The 17,623-nt window shown below is 52.9% G+C and overlaps 1 protein-coding gene across 1 annotated transcript in view; it reads right to left on the bottom strand.

Annotated features, from left to right (window-relative positions):
• Window positions 1–17,623, bottom strand: part of LOC144694069 (guanylate cyclase soluble subunit beta-2-like) — a 180,945-nt gene that overhangs the window by 144,923 nt on the left and 18,399 nt on the right. The window lies entirely within an intron of this gene.

Here is a 17,623-nt window from a genome sequence, read left to right as displayed (position 1 = left end):
GCCAGGCTCTGATTTAATTTTCCTGGCCTCTGTTTGCCTCTCTTTGGCTATGCCAGGCTCCACCAGGCTCTGTTTCGCTCTGTTTGGCAATGTCAAGCATTGTTTGACTCTGTTTGGCCCTGCCAGGCATTTTTGGCTCTATTTGGCTCTGCCAGGGTATGTTTGGCTCTGTTTGCTCTGTTTGCCTCTGTTTGGCTCTGTTTGGCTCTGTTTGCCTCTGTTTGGCTCCGCTTGGCTCTGTTTGACTCTCTTTAAACCTGCCAAGCTCTGTTGGGTTCTGTTTGGCTGTGTCAGTCTCTGTGTGGCTCTGCCAGGCTCTGTTGGGATCTGTTTGGCATTTATTCGTTCCGCCAGGCTCTAGTGGGCTCTGATTGGCACTGTTTGGCTCTGTTTCACTCTGCCAGGCTCCGCCAGGCTCTGTTTTGTTCTGCTTGATCCTGTTCGGCTCTGTATGGCCTTGCCAGGCATTTTTGGCTCTATTTGACTCTGCCAGGGTTTGTTTGGCTCTGTCTGCTCTGTTTGGCTCTGTTTGGCTGTGCCAGGCACTGTGTGGTTCTGCCAGGCCCTGTGTGGATCTGTCTGGCTCTGTTTGGATCTGTCAGGCTCTGTTTCACTCTTTTGGGCATTTTCTGGCTCTGCCAGGCTCTGCCAGCCTCTGTTTCGCTCTGCCAGGCTCAGCCAGGCTTGCTTTGGCTCTTCCAGGCTCTGTTTGGCTCTGTTTGGCTCTGCCAGGCTTTGTTTATCTCTGTTTGGATCATCCAGGCTCTGTTTGGCTCTGTTAGGATCTGCCAGGCTCAGCCAGGCTCTGTTTGGCTCCGTTTAGTTCTGTTTGTTTCTGTTTGGCTCTGCCAGGCTCTGTTTGGCTCTGTCTGGATCTGACAGGCTCTGCCAGGCTCTGTTTGGCTCTGCCAGGCTGTGTTTGGCTCTGTTTGGCTCTGTTCCAACCTGACAGGCTGTGTTTGGCTCTGATTGGCTCTCTTTGGCTCTGCCAGGCTGTATTTTGCTCTGTTTGGCACTATTTGTCTCTGCCAGGCTCCGTTTGGCTTTGTTTGGCTCTGTTTGGCTCTGTATGGCTCTGTTTGTCTGTGCAAGGTGATGTTTGGCTCTGTTTGGCTCTTCCAGGCTCTGTTTGGCTCTGCCAGGCTCAGTTTGGCTCTGTATGGCTCTGTTTGGTTCTGCCAGGCTCTGTTAGGCCCTGTTTGGCTCTGTTCGGCTCTGTTTGGATCAGACAGTATCTGTTTGGCTCCGTCAGGCTTTGCCAGGCTCAGTCAGGCTCTGTTTGGCTCTTCCAGGCGCTGTTTGGCTCTCTGTGGCCCTGCCATGCTCTGCCAGGCTCTGATTTAATTTTCCTGACCTCTGTTTGCCTCTCTTTGGCTATGCCAGGCTCCACCAGGCTCTGTTTTGTTCTGCTTGGTTCTGTTTGGCTCTGTTTGTCCTTGCCAGGCATTTTTGGCTCTATTTGGCTCTGCCAGGGTTTGTTTCACTCTGTCTGCTCTGTTAGGCTCTGTTTTGCTGTGTGAGGCACTGTTTGGTTCTGCCAGGCACTGTTTGGATCTGCCAGGCTCTGTTTGGCTCTGTCAGGCTCAGCCAGGCTCTGTTTGGCTCAGTTTGGCTCTGTTTGTTTCTGTTGGCTCTGTTTGGCTCTGCCAGGCTCTGTTTGGCTCTGTTTGGTTATGCCATGATCACATTGGCTCTGTTTGGCTCTGCCAGGCTCTGTTTGGCTCTGTTTGGATCTGTCTGGCTCTGTTTGGCTCTGCCAGGCTCTGTTTGGCTCTGTTTGGCATTTTCTGGCTCTGCCAGTCTCTGCCAGCCTCTGTTTGGCTCTGTTTGGCTCTGGCAGGCTCTCTTTGGCTCTATTTGGCTCTGTTTGGATCGGTTTGGCTCTGATTGATTCTGTTTGGCTCTGTCTGTCCCTGCCGGGCATAGCCAGGCTCTGTTTGGCTCTGCCAGGCTGTGTTTGAATCTCTTTGGCTCTCTATGGATCTGTTTGGCTCTGTTTCACCCTGCCAGGCTCTGTTTGGCTCTCTTTGGCTCTGCCAGACTTCGTTTGGCTCTGTTTGGCTCTGCATGACACTGTTTGACTCGGCTAGTCAATGTTTGACTCTGTTTGGCTCTGCCAGTATCAGTTTGGCTCTGTATGGCTCTGTTTTGTTCTACGAGGCTCTGCCAGTCTCTGTTTGGATCAGCCGGTATCTGTTTGGCTCTGTTGGGCTCTGCCAGGCACTGTTTCGTTCTGCCGGGCTCTGTTTGGATCTGTCTGGAACTGTTTGGCTTTGTTTGTGTCTGTTATGTTTTGCCTTGCTCTGTTTGGCTTTGTTTGGATCTGTTTGGCTCTGTGTGGCTCTGCCAGGCTCGGTTTAGCTCTGTTGAGCTCTGTTTGGTTCTGTTTGGCCCTGGTTGACTGGGTTTTCCGCAGCCATCACAGCCAGGCTCTGCTTTGCTCTGTTTGTCTCGGTTTGGCACTGTTCTGACCTGTTTGGCTTTGTTTGGATCTGTTTGGATCTGCCAGTATTTGTTTGGCTCCGTTTGGCTCTGCCAGGCCCTGTCAGGCGTAGGCAGGCTCTGTTTGGCTCTGCCAGGCTCTGTTTGACTCTGCAGGCCTCTGTTTGCCTCTCTTTGGCTATGCCAGGCTCCACCAGGCTCTGTTTTGCCCTGCTTGGCTCTGCCAGGCTCTGTTTCGCTCTGTTTGGCATTGTTTGGCTCTGCCAGGCTCTGCCAGCATCTGATGGCACTGTTTGGCTCTGCAAGCCTCAGCCAGGCTCGCTTTGGCTCTTTTTGGAACTGTTTGGCTCTGTTTGGCTCTGCCAGGCTTTGTTTATCTCTGTTTGGATCTGCCAGGCTCAGCCAGGCTCTGTTTGGCTCTGTTTGTTTCTATTTGGCTCTGTTTGGCTCTGCCAGGCTCAGCCAGGCTCTGTTTGGCTCTGCTCTATTCTGCCAGGATCACTTTGACTCTGTATGGCTCTGCCAGGCTCTGCGTGGCTCTGTTTGACCCTGCCAGGCTCTGTGTGGCTCTGTTTTAGGTTTTGTTTGGCTGTGTTTGTTTCTGTTACGTTCTGCCTGGCTCTGTCTGGCTTTGTTTGGATCTGTTTGGATCTGTTTGGATCTGTTTGGCTCTGTATGGCTCTGTTTCGCTCTGTTAGGTTCTGTTTAGCCCTGGTTGGCTGGGTTTGCCGCTGCCATCTCAGCCAGGCTCTGTTCTGCTCTGTTTGGCTCGGTTTGGCTCTGTTCTGATCTTTTTGGCTCTGTTTGGCTCTGGCAGGCTCTCTTTGGCTCCGTCTGGCTTTGTTTGGATCTGTTTGGATCTGCCAGTATGTGTTTGGCTCCGTTTGGCTCTGCCAGGCTCTGCCAGGTGCAGGCAGGATCTTTTTGGCTCTGCTTGGCTCTGTTTGGCTCTTCCAGGCTCTGTTTCGCTCTGTTTGGCATTGTTTGGCTCTGCCAGGCCCTGCCAGCCTCTGTTTGGCTCTGCCAGACTCAGCCAGGCTTGCTTTGGCTCTTTTTGGAACTGTTTGGCTCTGTTTGGCTCTGCCAGGCTTTGTTTATCTCTGTGTGGATCTGCCAGGCTCTGTTTGGCTCTGTCAGGATCTGCCAGGCTCAGCCAGACTCTGTTTGGCTCAGTTTGGCTCTGTTTGGCCTTGTTTGGTTCTGCCGGGCTCTGTTTGGCCTTGTTTGGTTCTGCCAGGCTCTGTTTGGCTCTGTTTGGTTCTGCCAGGATCACTTTGGCTCTGTCTGTCTCTGCCGGGCATAGCCAGGCTCTGTTTGGCTCTGCCAGGCTGTGTTTGAATCTATTTGGCTCTCTATGGATCTGTTTGGCTCTGTTGCCCGCTGCCAGGCTCTGTTTTGCTCTGTTTGGCTCGGTTTGGCTCTGATCTGACCTGCTTGGCTCTGTTTGGCTCTGGCAGGCTCCCTTTGGCTCCGTTTGCCTTTGTTTGGATTTGTTTGGATCTGTCAGTATTTGTTTGGCTCTGTTTAGCTCTGTTTGGCTCTGTCATGCGTAGGCAGGCTCTGTTTGGCTCTGTCAGGCTCTGTTTGGCTCTGCCAGCCTCTGTTTGGCTCTGTTTGGCTCTGCCAGGTTCTGATTGGCTCTGTTTGGTTCTGCCAGGATCGCTTTGGCTCTGTATGGCTCTGCCCGGCTCTGTTTGGCTCTGTTTGACCCTGCCAGGCTCTGTTTGGCTCTTTTTTAGGTTCTGTTTGGCTCTGTTTGTGACTGTTGCGTTCTGCCTGGCTCTGTTTGGCTTTGTTTGGATCTGTTTCGCTCTGTTAAGCTCTGTTTGGTTCTGTTTGGCCCTGGTTGACTGGGTTTGCCGCTTCCATCTCAGCCAGGCTCTGTTTTGCTCTTTCTGGCTCGGTTTGGCTCTGTTCTGACCTTTCTGGCTCTGTTTGACTCTGGCAGGCTCTCTTTGGCTCCGTTTGGCATTGTTTGGATCTGTTTGGATCTGCCAGTATGTGTTTGGCTCCGTTTGGCTCTTCCAGGCTCTGCCAGGCGCAGGCAGGATCTATTTGGCTCTGCTTGGCTCTCTTTGGCTCTGCCAGGCTCTGTTTCACTCTGTTTGGCATTGTTTGGTTCTGCCAGGCTCTGCCAGCCTCTGTTTGGCTCTGTCTGGCTCTGCCAGGCTCAGCCAGGCTCACTTTGGCTCTTTCTGGAACTGTTTGGCTCTGTATGGCTTTGCCAGGCTCTGCGTGGCTCTGTTTGACCCTGTCATGCTCTGTGTGGCTCTGTTTTAGGTTCTGTTTGGCTGTGTTTGTTTCTGTTACGTTCTGCCTGGCTAGTTTGGCTTTGTTTGGATCTGTTTGGCTCTGGTTGGCTCTGTATGGCTCTGTATGGCCTTGTTTGGTTCTGCCAGGCTCTGCCAGGCTTTGTTTATCTCTGTTTGGCTCTGCCAGGCTGTGTTTGAATCTCTTTGGCTCTCTTTGGATCAGTTTGGCTCTGTTGCACCCTGCCAGTCTCTGTTTGGCTCTGATTGGCTCTCTTTGGGTCCGCTAGGCTTCGTTTGGCTCTGTTTGGTTCTATGTGACACTGTTTGACTCTGCTAGTCAATGTTTGACTCTGTTTGGACCTGCCAGGCTCTGTTTGGCTCTGCCAGGCACTGTTTTGTTCTGCCAGGCTCTGTTTGGGTCTGTCTGGCTCTGTTTGACTTTGTTTGGGTCTGTTACATTCTGCCTGGCTCTCTGTGGATCAGTTTGGCTCTGTTTGGCACTGTTTCGCTTTGCCAGGCTCTGTTTAGCTCTGTTAAGCTCTGTTTAGTTCTGTTTGGCCCCGGTTGGCTGGGTTTGCCATAGCCATCTCAGCCAGGCTCTGTATTGCTCTGTTTGGCTTGGTTTGGCTCTGATCTGACCTGTTTGGCTCTGTTTGGCTCTGGCAGGCTCTATTTGGCTCCGTCTGGCTTTGTTTGGATATGCTTGGATCTGCCAGTATGTGTTTGGCTCCGTTTGGCTCTGCCAGGCGCAGGCAGGATCCTTTTGGCTCTGCTTGGCTCTGTTTGGTTCTTCCAGGCTCTGTTTTGCTCTGTTTGGCATTGTTTGGCTCTGCCAGGCCCTGCAGCCTCTGTTTGGCTCTGTATGCTTTTGCCAGGCTCAGCCAGGCTCGCTTTAGAACTGTTTGGCTCTGTTTGGCTCTGCCAGGCTCAGCCAGGCTCAGCCAGGCTCAGCCAGGCTCTGTGTGGTTCTGCCAGGATCACTTTCACTCTGTATGGCTCTGCCAGGCTCTGCGTAGCTCTGTTTGACCCTGCCAGGCTCTGTGTGGCTCTGTTTTAGGTTCTGTTTGGCTGTGTTTGTTTCTGTTACGTTCTGCCTGGCTCTATTTGGCTTTGTTTGGATCTGGTTGGCTCTGTATGGCTCTGTATGGCTCTGTATGGCTCTGTTAAGCTCTGTTAAGCTCTGTTTGGTTCTGTTTGGACCTGGTTGGCTGGGTTTGCCGCTGCCACCTCAGCCAGGCTCTGTTCTGCTCTACTTGGCTCGGTTTGGCTCTGTTCTGACATTTCTGGCTCTGTTTGGCTCTGGCAGGCTCTCTTTGGCTCCGTTTGGCTTTGTTTGGATCTGTTTGGATCTTCCAGTAATTGTTTGGCTCCATTTGGCTCTGCCAGGCTCTGCCAGGCGCAGGCAGGATCTATTTGGCTCTGCGTGGCTCTGTTTGGCTCTGCCAGGCTCTGTTTCACTCTGTTTGGGATTGTTTGGCTCTGCCAGGATCTGGCAGCTTCTGTTTGGCTCTGTATGGCTTTGCCAGGCTCAGCCAGGCTCGCTTTGGCTCTTTTTGGAACTGTTTGGCTCTGTTTGGCTCTGCCAGGCTTTGTTTATCTCTGTTTGGATCTGCCAGGCTCTGTTTGGCTCTGTCAGGACCGGCCAGGCTCAGCCAGACTCTGTTTGGCTCAGTTTGGCTCTGTTTGTTTCTATTTGGCTCTGTTTGGTTCTGCCAGGCTCTGTTTGGCTCTGTGTGTTTCTGCCAGGGTCACTTTGACTCTGTATGGCTCTGCCAGGCTCTGCGTAGCTCTGTTTGGCCCTGCCAGGCTCTGTGTGGCTCTATTTTTGCTTCTGTTTGGCTGTGTTTGTTTCTGTTACGTTCTGCCTGGCTCTGTTTGGATCTGTTTGGCTCTGGTTGGCTCTGTATGGCTCTGTTTCGCTCTGTTTCACTCTGTTAAGCTCTGTTTGGTTCTGTTTGGCCCTGGTTGGCTGGGTTTGCCGCTGTCATCTCAGCCAGGCTCAGTTCTGCTCTGTTTGGCTCGGTTTGGCTCTGTTCTGACCCTTTTGGCTCTGTTTGGCACTGGCAGGCTCTCTTTCACTCCGTTTGGCTTTGTTTGGATCTGTTTGGATCTTCCACTATGTGTTTGGCTCCGTTTGGCTCTGCCAGGCGCAGGCAGGATCTATTTGGCTCTGCTTGGTTCTGCCAGGCTCTGTTCTGCTCTGTTTGGGATTGCTTGGCTCTGCCAGGCTCTGGCTGCCTCTGTTTGGCTCTGTCTGGCTCTGCCAGGCTCACTTTGGCTCTTTTTGGAACTGTTTGGCTCTGCCTGGCTTTGTTTATCTCTCTTTGGATCTGCCAGGCTCTGTTTGGCTCTGTCAGGATCTGCCAAGCTCGGCCAGGCTCTGTTTCGCTCCGTTTGGCTCCGTTTGGCTCTGTTTGGCTCCGTTTGGCTCTGCCAGGCTCTGTCAGGTGTAGGCAGGCTCTGTTTGGCTCTGCCAGACTCTGTTTAACTCTGCAGGCCTCTGTTTGCCTCTCTTTGGCTATGCCAGGCTCCACCAGGATCTGTTTTGCTCTGCTTGACTCTGCTTGGCTCTGCCAGGCTCTGTTTCGCTCTGTTTGACATTGTTTTGCTCTGCCAGCCTCTGTTTGGCTCTGTCTGGCTCTGCCAGGCTCTCTTTGGCCTTGTTTGGTTCTGCCAGGATCACTTTGGCTCTGCTTGGCTCTGCCAGACTGTGTTTGAATCTCTTTGGCTTTGTTTGGATCTGTTTGGATCTTCCAGTATGTGTTTGGCTCCATTTGGCTCTGCCAGGCTCTGCCAGGCGCAGGCAGGATCTATTTGGCTCTGCGTGGCTCTGTTTGGCTCTGCCAGGCTCTGTTCCACTCTGTTTGGGATTGTTTGGCTCTGCCAGGCTCTGGCAGCCTCTGTTTGGCTCTGTATGGCTTTGCCAGGCTCAGCCAGGCTCGCTTTGGCTCTTTTTGGAACTGTTTGGCTCTGTTTGGCTCTGCCAGGCTTTGTTTATCTCTGTTTGGATCAGCCGGTATCTGTTTGGCTCCATGTGGCTCTGCCAGGCTCTGCCAGGCTCTGCCAGGCTCAGTCAGGCTCTGCCATGCACTGTTTTGTTCTGCCAGGCTCTCTTTGGGTCTTCCTGGCTCTGTTTGGCTTTGTTTGGGTCTGTTACGTTCTGCCTGGCTCTCTGTGGATCGGTTTGGCTCTGTTTGGCACTGTTTGGCTTTGCCAGGCTCTGTATAGCTCTGTTAAGCTCTGTTTGGTTCTGTTTGGACCTGGTTGGCTGGGTTTGCCGCTGCCATCTCAGCCAGGCTCAGTTCTGCTCTGTTTGGCTCGGTTTGGCTCTGTTATGACCTTTTTGGCTCTGTTTGGCTCTGCCAGGCTCTCTTTGGCTCCGTTTGGCTCTGTTTGGATCTGTTTGGATCTTCCAGTATGTGTTTGGCTCCGTTTGGCTCTGCCAGGCTCTGCCAGGCGCAGGCAGGATCTATTTGGCTCTGCTTAGTTCTGCCAGGCTCTGTTCTGCTCTGTTTGGGATTGTTTGGCTCTGCTAGGCTCTGCCAGGTGCAGGCAGGATCTATTTGGCTCTGCTTGGTTCTGCCAGGCTCTGTTCTGCTCTGTTTGGGATTGCTTGGCTTTGCCAGGCTCTGTTTAGCTCTGTTAAGCTCTGTTTGGTTCTGTTTGGACCTGGTTGGCTGGGTTTGCCGCAGCCATCTCAGCCAGGCTCTGTTTTGCTCTGTTTGGCTCAGTTTGGCTCTGATCTGACCTGTTTGGCTCTGTTTGGCTCTGGCAGGCTCTCTTTGGCTCCGTTTGGCTTTGTTTGGATCTGTTTGGATCTGCCAGTATTTGTTTGGCTCCGTTTGGCTCTGCCAGGTTCTGTCAGGCGTAGGCAGGCTCTGTTTGGCTCTGCCAGGCTCTGTTTGACTCTGCTGGGGTCTGTTTGCCTCTCTTTGGGTATGCCAGGCTCCACCAGGCTCTGTTTTGCTCTGCTTGGCTCTGTTTGGCTCTGCCAGGCTCTGTTTCGCTCTGTTTGGCATTGTTTGGCTCTGCCAGCCTCTGTTTGGCTCTGCCAGGCTCCCTTTGGCTCTTTTTGGAACTGTTTGGCTCTGTTTGGCTCTGCCAGGCTTTGTTTTTCTCTGGTTGGATCTGCCAGGCTCTGTTTGGCTCTGTTAGGATCTGCCAGGCTCAGCCAGGCTCCGTTTGGCTCCTTTTGGCTCTGTTTGTTTCTGTTTGGTTCTGTTTGGCTCTGCCAGGCTCTGTTTGGCTCCGTTTGGTTCTGCCAGGATCAGTTTAGCTCTGTATGTCTCTGACAGGCTCTGCTTGGCTCTGTTTGACCCTGCCAGGCTCTGTTTGGCTTTGTTTGGATCTGTTTGGATCTGTTTGGCTCTGTATGGGTCTGTATGGCTCTGTTGAGCTCTGTATGACTCTGTTGAGCTCTGTTGAGCTCTGTTTGGTTCTGTTTGGTTCTGTTTGGCCCTGGTTGACTCTGTTTGGGATTGTTCGGCTCTGACAGGCTCTGGCAGCCTCTCTTTTGCACTATATGGTCTGCCAGGCTCAGCCAGGCTCACTTTGGCTCTTTTTGTAACTGTTTGGCTCTATTTGGCTCTGCCTGGCTTTGTTTATTTCTCTTTGGATCTGCCAGGCTCTGTTTGGCTCTGGCAGGATGTGCCAAGCTCGGCCAGGCTCCGTTTGGCTCCGTTTGGCTCTGTTTGGCTCCGTTTGGCTCTGCCAGGCTCTGTCAGGTGTAGGCAGGCTCTGTTTGGCTCTGCCAGGCTCTATTTGACTCTGCTGGCCTCTGTTTGCCTCTCTTTGGCTATGCCAGGCTCCACCAGGATCTGTTTTGCTCTGTTTGGCTCTGCTTGGCTCTGCCAGGCTCTGTTTCGCTCTGTTTGGCATTGTTTGGCTCTGCTAGCCTCTGTTTGGCTCTGTCTGGCTCTGCCAGGCTCATTTTGGCTCTTTTTGGAACTGTTTGGCTCTGTTTGGCTCTGCCAGGCTTTGTTTATCTCTGTTTGGATCTGCAAGGCTTTGTTTGGCTCTGTCAGGATCTGCCAAGCTCAGCCAGGCTCCGTTTGGCTCCGTTTGGCTCTGTTTGGCTCCATTTGGCTCTGCCAGGCTTTGTTTATCTCTGTTTGGATCTGCCAGGCTCTGTTTGGCTCTGTTAGGATCTGCCCGGTTCAGCCAGGCTCTGTTTGGCTCCGTTTGGCTCTGTTTGTTTCCATTTGGCTCGGTTTGGCTCTGCCAAGCTCTGTTCGGTCTTGTTTGGCTCTGCCAGGCTCAGCCAGGCTCTGTTTGGCTCTGTTTGGTTCTGCTTGGATCACGTTGGCTCTGTATAGCTCTGCCAGACTCTGCTTGACTCTGTTTGACCCTGCCAGTCTCTGTTTGGGTCTGTTTTAGGTTCTGTTTGTCTGTGTTTGTTTCTGTTACGTTCTGCCTGGCTCTGTTTGGCTTTGTTTGGATCTGTTTGGCTCTGTATGGCTCTGTTTCGCTCTGTTAAGCTCTGTTTGGTTCTGTTTGGCCCTGGTTGGCTGGGTTTGCCGCTGCCATCTCCGCCAGGCTCTGTTCTGCTCTGTTTGGCTCGGTTTAGCTCTGTTCTGACCTTTTAGGCTCTCTTTGGCTCCGTTTGGCTTTGTTTGGATCTGTTTGGATCTGCCAGTATGTGCTTGGCTCCGTTTGGCTCTGCCAGGCTCAGGCAGGATCTATTTGGCTCTGCTTGGCTCTGCCAGGCTCTGTTCTGCTCTGTTTGGGATTGTTTGGCTCTGCCAGGCTCTGGCAGCCTCTGTTTGGCTCTATATGGTCTGCCAGGCTCAGCCAGGTTCGCTTTGGCTGTTTTTGGAACTGTTTGGCTCTGTTTGGCTCTGCCAGGCTTTGTTTATCTCTGTTTGGATCTGCCAGGCTCTGTTTGGCTCTGTCAGGATCTGCGAAGCTCAGCCAAGCTCTGTTTGGCTCCGTTTGGCTCTGTTTGTTTCTGTTTGGCTCTGCCAGGCTCTGCCAGGCTCTCTTTGGCCTTGTTTGGTTCTGCCAGGCTCTGCCAGGCTCTGTTTGGCTCTGTTTGGTTCTGCCAGGATCACTTTGGCTCTGTCTGTCTCTGCCAGGCATAGCCAGGCTCTGCTTGGCTCTGCCAGGCTGTGTTTGAATCTCTTTGGCTCTCTATGGATCTGTTTGGCTCTGTTGCCCCCTGCCAGTCTCTGTTTGGCTCTGATTGGCTCTCTTTGGCTCTGCCAGGCTTCGTTTGGCTCTGTTTGGTTCTATATGACACTGTTTGACTCTGCTAGTCAATGTTTGACTCTGTTTGGCTCTGCCAGGCTCTGTTTCGCTCTGTATGGCTCTGCTTTGTTCTACCAGGCTCTGCCAGTCTCTGTTTGGCTCTGTTTGGATCAGCCGGTATCTGTTTGGCTCCATGTGGCTCTGCCAGGCTCTGCCAGGCTCAGTCAGGCTCTGCCATGCACTGTTTTGTTCTGCCAGGCTCTCTTTGGGTCTGCCTGGCTCTGCTTGGCTTTGTTTGGTTTTGTTACATTCTGCCTGGCTCTCTGTGGATCGGTTTGGCTCTGTTTGGCACTGTTTGGCTTTGCAAGGCTCTGTTTAGCTCTGTTAAGCTCTGTTTGGTTCTGTTTGGACCTGGTTGGCTGGGTTTGCCGCAGCCATCTCAGCCAGGCTCTGTTTTGCTCTGTTTGGCTCAGTTTGGCTCTGATCTGACCTGTTTGGCTCTGTTTGGCTCTGGCAGGCTCTCTTTGGCTCCGTTTGGCTTTGTTTGGATCTGTTTGGATCTGCCAGTATTTGTTTGGCTCCGTTTAGCTCTGCCAGGCTCTGTCAGGCGTAGGCAGGTTCTGTTTGTCTCTGCCAGGCTCTGTTTGACTCTGCTGGGGTCTGTTTGTCTCTCTTTGGGTATGCCAGTCTCCACCAGGCTCTGTTTTGCTCTGCTTGGCTCTGTTTGGCTCTGCCAGGTTCGCTTTCGCTCTTTTTGGAGCTGTTTGGCTCTGTTTCGCTCTGCCAGGCTTTGTTTATCTCTGTTTGGATCTGCCAGGCTCTGTTTGGCTCTGATAGGATCTGCTAGGCTCAGCCAGGCTCTGTTTGGCTCCGTTTGGCTCCGTTTGTTTCTGTTTGTTTCTGTTTGGCTCTGTGTGGCTCTTCCAAGCTCTGTTTGGCCTCGTTTGGTTCTGCCAGGATCACTTTGGCTCTGTATGGCTCTGACAGGCTCTGCTTGGCTCCTTTTGACCCTGCCAGGCTGTGTTTGTGTCCTTTACGTTATGCCTGGCTCTGTTTGGCTCCGTTTGGCTTTGTTTGGATCTGCCAGTATGTGTTTGGCTCCGTTTGGCACTTCCAGGCTCTGCCAGGCGCAGGCAGGATCTATTTGGCTCTGCTTGGCTCCGTTTGGCTCTGCCAGGCTCCGTTTTGCTCTGTTTGGCTCTGTTTAGTTCTGCCAGGATCACTTTGGCTCTGTCTGTTTCTGCCGGGCATAGCCAGGCTCTGTTTGGCTCTGCCAGGCTGTGTTTGAATCTCTTTGGCTCTCTATGGATCTGTTTGGCTCTGTTGCACCCTGCCAGGCTCTGTTTGGCTCTGATTGGCTCTCTTTGGCTCTGCCAGGCTTCGTTTGGCTCTGTTTGGTTCTATATGACACTGTGTGACTCTGCTAGTCAATGTTTGACTCTGTTTGGCTCTGCCAGGATCAGTTTGGCTCTGTATGGCGCTGCTTTGTTCTACCAGACTCTGCCAGTCTCTGTTTGGCTCTGTTTGGATCAGCCGGTATCTGTTTGGCTCCATGTGGCTCTGCCAGTATCTGCCCAGCTCAGGCAGGCTCTGTTTGGCTCTGCCAGGCACTGTTCCGTTCTGCCAGGCTCTGTTTGGATCTGCCTGGCTCTGCTTGGCTTTGTTTTTGTCTGTTACGTTCTGCCTGGCTCTGTTTGGATCTGTGTGGATCTGTTGACTCTGCCAGGCTCTGCCAGCCTCTGTTTGGCTCTGCCAGGCTCAGCCAGGCTCGCTTTGGCTCTTTTTGGAACTGTTTGGCTCTGTTTGGCTCCATTTGGCTCTGCCAGGCTTTGTTTATCTCTGTTTGGATCTGCCAGGCTCTGTTTGGCTCTGTTAGGATCTGCCCGGTTCAGCCAGGCTCTGTTTGGCTCCGTTTGGCTCTGTTTGTTTCCATTTGGCTCGGTTTGGCTCTGCCAAGCTCTGTTCGGTCTTGTTTGGCTCTGCCAGGCTCAGCCAGGCTCTGTTTGGCTCTGTTTGGTTCTGCTTGGATCACGTTGGCTCTGTATAGCTCTGCCAGACTCTGCTTGACTCTGTTTGACCCTGCCAGTCTCTGTTTGGGTCTGTTTTAGGTTCTGTTTGTCTGTGTTTGTTTCTGTTACGTTCTGCCTGGCTCTGTTTGGCTTTGTTTGGATCTGTTTGGCTCTGTATGGCTCTGTTTCGCTCTGTTAAGCTCTGTTTGGTTCTGTTTGGCCCTGGTTGGCTGGGTTTGCCGCTGCCATCTCCGCCAGGCTCTGTTCTGCTCTGTTTGGCTCGGTTTAGCTCTGTTCTGACCTTTTAGGCTCTCTTTGGCTCCGTTTGGCTTTGTTTGGATCTGTTTGGATCTGCCAGTATGTGCTTGGCTCCGTTTGGCTCTGCCAGGCTCAGGCAGGATCTATTTGGCTCTGCTTGGCTCTGCCAGGCTCTGTTCTGCTCTGTTTGGGATTGTTTGGCTCTGCCAGGCTCTGGCAGCCTCTGTTTGGCTCTATATGGTCTGCCAGGCTCAGCCAGGTTCGCTTTGGCTGTTTTTGGAACTGTTTGGCTCTGTTTGGCTCTGCCAGGCTTTGTTTATCTCTGTTTGGATCTGCCAGGCTCTGTTTGGCTCTGTCAGGATCTGCGAAGCTCAGCCAAGCTCTGTTTGGCTCCGTTTGGCTCTGTTTGTTTCTGTTTGGCTCTGCCAGGCTCTGCCAGGCTCTCTTTGGCCTTGTTTGGTTCTGCCAGGCTCTGCCAGGCTCTGTTTGGCTCTGTTTGGTTCTGCCAGGATCACTTTGGCTCTGTCTGTCTCTGCCAGGCATAGCCAGGCTCTGCTTGGCTCTGCCAGGCTGTGTTTGAATCTCTTTGGCTCTCTATGGATCTGTTTGGCTCTGTTGCCCCCTGCCAGTCTCTGTTTGGCTCTGATTGGCTCTCTTTGGCTCTGCCAGGCTTCGTTTGGCTCTGTTTGGTTCTATATGACACTGTTTGACTCTGCTAGTCAATGTTTGACTCTGTTTGGCTCTGCCAGGCTCTGTTTCGCTCTGTATGGCTCTGCTTTGTTCTACCAGGCTCTGCCAGTCTCTGTTTGGCTCTGTTTGGATCAGCCGGTATCTGTTTGGCTCCATGTGGCTCTGCCAGGCTCTGCCAGGCTCAGTCAGGCTCTGCCATGCACTGTTTTGTTCTGCCAGGCTCTCTTTGGGTCTGCCTGGCTCTGCTTGGCTTTGTTTGGTTTTGTTACATTCTGCCTGGCTCTCTGTGGATCGGTTTGGCTCTGTTTGGCACTGTTTGGCTTTGCAAGGCTCTGTTTAGCTCTGTTAAGCTCTGTTTGGTTCTGTTTGGACCTGGTTGGCTGGGTTTGCCGCAGCCATCTCAGCCAGGCTCTGTTTTGCTCTGTTTGGCTCAGTTTGGCTCTGATCTGACCCCTGTTTGGCTCTGTTTGGCTCTGGCAGGCTCTCTTTGGCTCCGTTTGGCTTTGTTTGGATCTGTTTGGATCTGCCAGTATTTGTTTGGCTCCGTTTAGCTCTGCCAGGCTCTGTCAGGCGTAGGCAGGTTCTGTTTGTCTCTGCCAGGCTCTGTTTGACTCTGCTGGGGTCTGTTTGTCTCTCTTTGGGTATGCCAGTCTCCACCAGGCTCTGTTTTGCTCTGCTTGGCTCTGTTTGGCTCTGCCAGGTTCGCTTTCGCTCTTTTTGGAGCTGTTTGGCTCTGTTTCGCTCTGCCAGGCTTTGTTTATCTCTGTTTGGATCTGCCAGGCTCTGTTTGGCTCTGATAGGATCTGCTAGGCTCAGCCAGGCTCTGTTTGGCTCCGTTTGGCTCCGTTTGTTTCTGTTTGTTTCTGTTTGGCTCTGTGTGGCTCTTCCAAGCTCTGTTTGGCCTCGTTTGGTTCTGCCAGGATCACTTTGGCTCTGTATGGCTCTGACAGGCTCTGCTTGGCTCCTTTTGACCCTGCCAGGCTGTGTTTGTGTCCTTTACGTTATGCCTGGCTCTGTTTGGCTCCGTTTGGCTTTGTTTGGATCTGCCAGTATGTGTTTGGCTCCGTTTGGCACTTCCAGGCTCTGCCAGGCGCAGGCAGGATCTATTTGGCTCTGCTTGGCTCCGTTTGGCTCTGCCAGGCTCCGTTTTGCTCTGTTTGGCTCTGTTTAGTTCTGCCAGGATCACTTTGGCTCTGTCTGTTTCTGCCGGGCATAGCCAGGCTCTGTTTGGCTCTGCCAGGCTGTGTTTGAATCTCTTTGGCTCTCTATGGATCTGTTTGGCTCTGTTGCACCCTGCCAGGCTCTGTTTGGCTCTGATTGGCTCTCTTTGGCTCTGCCAGGCTTCGTTTGGCTCTGTTTGGTTCTATATGACACTGTGTGACTCTGCTAGTCAATGTTTGACTCTGTTTGGCTCTGCCAGGATCAGTTTGGCTCTGTATGGCGCTGCTTTGTTCTACCAGACTCTGCCAGTCTCTGTTTGGCTCTGTTTGGATCAGCCGGTATCTGTTTGGCTCCATGTGGCTCTGCCAGTATCTGCCCAGCTCAGGCAGGCTCTGTTTGGCTCTGCCAGGCACTGTTCCGTTCTGCCAGGCTCTGTTTGGATCTGCCTGGCTCTGCTTGGCTTTGTTTTTGTCTGTTACGTTCTGCCTGGCTCTGTTTGGATCTGTGTGGATCTGTTGACTCTGCCAGGCTCTGCCAGCCTCTGTTTGGCTCTGCCAGGCTCAGCCAGGCTCGCTTTGGCTCTTTTTGGAACTGTTTGGCTCTGTTTGGCTCTGCCAGGCTTTGTTTATCTCTGTTTGCATCTGCCAGGCTCTGTTTGGCTCTGTTAGGATCTGCCAGGCTCAGCCAGGCTCTGTTTGGCTCTGTTTGGCTCTGTTTGTTTCTGTTTGGCTCTGTTTGGCCTTGTTTGGCCTTGTTTGGCTCTGCCAGGCTCAGCCAGGCTCTGTTTGGCTCTGTTTGGTTCTGCCAGGATCGCTTTGGCTCTGTATGGCTCTGCCCGGCTCTGCTTGGCTCTGTTTGACCCTGCCAGGCTCTGTTTGGCTCTTTTTTAGGTTCTGTTTGGCTCTGTTTGGCTCTGCCAGGTTCTGTTTGGCTCTATTTGTGTCTGTTACGTTCTGCCTGGCTCTGTTTGCCTTTGTTTGGATCTCTTTGGCTCTGTATGGCTCCGTATGGCTCTGTTGAGCTCTGTATGCCTCTGTTGAGCTCTGTTTGGTTCTGGTTGACTGGGTTTGCTGCTGCCATCTCAGCCAGGCTCTGTTTTGCTCTTTCTGGCTCAGTTTGGCTCTGTTCTGACCTTTCTGGCTCTGATTGGCTCTCTTTGGCTCTGCCAGGCTTCGTTTGGCTCTGTTTGGTTCTATATGACACTGTTTGACTCTGCTAGTCAATGTTTGACTCTGTTTGGCTCTGCCAGCCTCTGTTTTGCTCTGCTAGGCTCAGCCAGGCTCGCTTTGGCTCTTTTTGGAACTGTTTGGCTCTGTTTGGCTCTGCCAGGCTTTGTTTATCTGTGTTTGCATCTGCCAGGCTCTGTTTGGCTCTGTTAGGATCTGCCGGGCTCAGCCAGGCTCTGTTTGGCTCCATTTGGCTCCGTTTGTTTCTGTTTGGCTCTGTTTGGCCTTGTTTGGCCTTGTTTGGCTCTACCAGGGTCAGCCAGGCTCTGTTTGGCTCTGTTTGGTTCTGCCAGGATCGCTTTGGCTCTGTATGGCTCTGCCCGGCTCTGCTTGGCTCTGTTTGACCCTGCCATGCTCTGTTTGGCTCTTTTTTAGGTTCTGCTTGGCTCTGTTTGGCTCTGCCAGGCCCTGTTTGGCTCTATTTGTGTCTGTTATGTTCTGCCTGGCTCTGTTTGGATCTGTTTGGCTCTGTATGGCTCTGTATGGCTCTGTTGAGCTCTGTTTGGTTCTGGTTGACTGGGTTTGCTGCTGCCATCTCATCCAGGCTCTGTTTAGCTCTTTCTGGCTCTGTTTGGCTCTGTTCTGACCTTTCTGGCTCTGATTGGCTCTCCTTGGCTCTGCCAGGCTTCGTTTGGCCCTGTTTGGTTCTATATGACACTGTTTGACTCTGCTAGTCAATGTTTGACTCTGTTTGACTCTGCCAGGCTCTGTTTGGCTCTGCCAGGATCAGTTTGGCTCTGCCAGGATCAGTTTGGCTCTGTATGGCGCTGCTTTGTTCTACCAGGCTCTGCCAGTCTCTGTTTGGCTCTGTTTGGATCAGCCGGTATCTGTTCGGCTCCATGTGGCTCTGCCAGTCTCTGCCAAGCTCAGGCAGGCTCTGTTTGGCTCTGCCAGGCACTGTTTCATTCTGCCAGGCTCTGTTTGGATCTGCCTGGCTCTGCTTGGCTTTGTTTGTGTCTGTTACGTTCTGCCTGGCTCTGTTTGGATCTGTTTGGCTCTGTTTGCCTCTGTTTAGCTCTGCCAGGCTCTGTGTCACTCTGTTTGGCATTGTTTGGCTCTGCCAGGCTCTGCCAGCCTCTGTTTGGCTCTGCCAGGCTCAGCCAGGCTCTGTTTATCTCTGTTTGGATCTGCTAGTATGTGTTTGGCACCGTCTGGCCGGGTCGGGCACTGCCTGGCACCGTCTGGCCCGGGCACTGCCTGGCACCGTCTGGCCCGGCCGGGCACTGCCTGGCACCGGCCGGCCACTGCCTGGCACCGTCCGGCCGGGCCGGGCACTGCCTGGCACCGTCCGGCTGGGCCGGGCACTGCCTGGTACCGGCCGGCCAGGCCGGGCACTGGTTGGCACCGTTCACCTCTTTGTAGCTCTGCAAGGCTCTGTTTGGCTCTGCCAGGTTCTGTT

The sequence above is a fragment of the Cetorhinus maximus genome, chromosome 19 (genome assembly GCF_964194155.1).
Source record: "Cetorhinus maximus chromosome 19, sCetMax3.hap1.1, whole genome shotgun sequence".
NCBI lineage: Eukaryota > Metazoa > Chordata > Chondrichthyes > Lamniformes > Cetorhinidae > Cetorhinus > Cetorhinus maximus.
Note: the sequence above shows the minus strand (reverse complement) of the source record. Positions and strands in the feature narration are given on the sequence as shown.